This window comes from Neoarius graeffei, chromosome 14, assembly GCF_027579695.1.
Source record: "Neoarius graeffei isolate fNeoGra1 chromosome 14, fNeoGra1.pri, whole genome shotgun sequence".
Taxonomy (NCBI): Eukaryota; Metazoa; Chordata; class Actinopteri; order Siluriformes; family Ariidae; genus Neoarius; species Neoarius graeffei.
In genome coordinates, this window is record NC_083582.1 from 80,725,416 (window position 1) to 80,728,048 (window position 2,633).

Consider the following 2,633-nt stretch of genomic DNA (forward strand, 5'->3'; position numbering starts at 1 on the left):
ACAGCTCCCCACCCGCACTGTAAACAGTGTTGGCAGAGTACTGCTTCCCCCTCCTGAGGCGCCGGACGGTTTGCCAGAATTTCTTCGAGGCCGACCGATAGTCCTTCTCCATGGCCTCCCCGAACTCCTCCCAGTTCCGAGTTTTTGCCTCCGCAACTGCCCGAGCTGCAGCACGCCTGGCCTGCCGATACCCGTCGGCTGCCTCAGGAGTCCCGGAGGTCAACATGGCCCGATAGGACTCCTTCTTCAGCTTGACGGCATCCCTTACTTCCGGTGTCCACCACCGGGTTCGGGGATTGCCGCCACGACAGGCACCGGAGACCTTGCGGCCACAGCTCCGAACAGCTGCGTCCACAATGGAGGTAGAGAACATGGTCCACTCAGACTCAATGTCCCCCGCCTCCCTCGGAAGCTGGGAAAAGCTCTCCCGGAGGTGGGAGTTAAAGACCTCCCCAACAGAGTGCTCGGCCAGACGTTCCCAGCAGACCCTCACCATACGTTTGGGCCTGCCAGGTCTGTCCAGCTTCCTCCTCCGCCAGCGGATCCAACTCACCACCAGGTGGTGATCAGTTGACAACTCAGCCCCTCTCTTCACCCGAGTGTCCAAGACATAGGGTCGGAGATCAGATGACACGACTACAAAGTCGATCATCGACCTCCGACCTAAGGTGTCCTGGTGCCACGTGCACTTATGGACACCCCTATGCTCGAACATGGTGTTCGTTATGGACAAACTGTGACTAGCACAGAAGTCCAATAACAAAACACCACTCGGGTTCAGATCGGGGAGGCCGTTCCTCCCAACCACGCCCCTCCAGGTGTCACTGTCATCGCCCACGTGAGCATTGAAGTCCCCCAGTAGCACAATGGAGTCCCCAGTCTGAGCACCCCTCAGTACCTCTCCCAGGGACTCCAAGAAGGCCGGATACTCTATACTGCTATTTGGCCCGTAGGCACAAACAACAGCAAGAGCCCTCTCCCCAATCCGAAGGCGCAGAGAGGCGACCCTCTCGTTCACTGGGGTAAACTCCAACACATGGCGGCTGAGCTGGGGAGCTATAAGGAAGCCCACACCAGCCCGCCGCCGCTCACCACGGGCGACTCCAGAGAAGTGGAAAGTCCAGCCCCTCTCGAGGAGCTGGGTTCCAGAGCCCAAGCTGTGCGTGGAGGTGAGCCCGACTATCTCTAGCCGGTACCTCTCAACCTCCCGCACAAGCTCAGGCTCCTTCCCCCCCAGCGAAGTGACATTCCATGTCCCAACAGCCAGCCGCTGTGTCCGGGCATCAGGTCGTCGAGGCCCCTGCCTTCGACTGCCACCCAATCCACACTGCACCAAACCCCTACTGCTACCTCTGTGGGTGGTGAACCCACAGGAGGTCGGGCCCACGTCGCCTCTTCAGGCTGAGCCCGGCCGGGCCCCATGGGCAAAGGCCCGACCACCAAGCGCTCGCATACGAGCCCCAACCCCAGGCCTGGCTCCAGGGTGGGGCCCCGGCTGCGTCCTACCGGGCGACGTCACGGTCCTGGATTTTTTCTCCATAGGGGTTTTTTGGTGAAAAAACCATAATAATATCTATATAACCATAATAATACAGATAATATCTCATTATCTGTAGCCGCTTTATCCTTCTACAGGGTCGCAGGTGAGCTGGAGCCTATCCCAGCTGACTACGGGCGAAAGGCGGGGTTCACCTTGGACAAGTCGCCAGGTCATCACAGGGCTGACACATAGACACAGACAACCATTCACACTCACATTCACACCTACGCTCAATTTAGAGTCACCAGTTAACCTAACCTGCATGTCTTTGGACTGTGGGGGAAACCGGAGCACCCGGAGGAAACCCACGCGGACACGGGGAGAACATGCAAACTCCACACAGAAAGGCCCTCGCCGGCCACGGGGCTCGAACCCGGACCTTCTTGCTGTGAGGCGACAGCGCTAACCACGACACCACCGTGCCGCCCAATGTAGAAATCATAAAATAGAAATCTATAACAAAGTTTGTATGAAAAAAATAAGGTGCCAAGATTTTGGCATGGAACTACATTTTATATATATATATATATATATATATATATATATATATATATATATATATGTATATATATATATATACATACAGTGGTGCTTGAAAGTTTGTGAACCCTTTAGAATTTTCTATATTTCTGCATAAATATGACCTAAAACATCATCAGATTTTCACACAAGTCCTAAAAGTAGATAAAGAGAACCCAGTTAAACAAATGAGACAAAAATATTATACTTGGTCATTTATTTATTGAGGAAAATGATCCAATATTACATATCTGTGAGTGGCAAAAGTATGTGACCCTTTGCTTTCAGTATCTGGTGTGACCCCCTTGTGCAGCAATAACTGCAACTAAACGTTTGCGGTAACTGTTGATCAGTCCTGCACACCGGCTTGGAGGAATTTTAGCCCGTTCCTCCGTACAGAACAGCTTCAACTCTGGGATGTTGGTGGGTTTCCTCACATGAACTGCTCGCTTCAGGTCCTTCCACAACATTTCCATTGGATTAAGGTCAGGACTTTGCCTTGGCCATTCCAAAACATTCACTTTATTCTTCTTTAACCATTCTTTGGTAGAACGACTTGTGTACTTAGCCCATG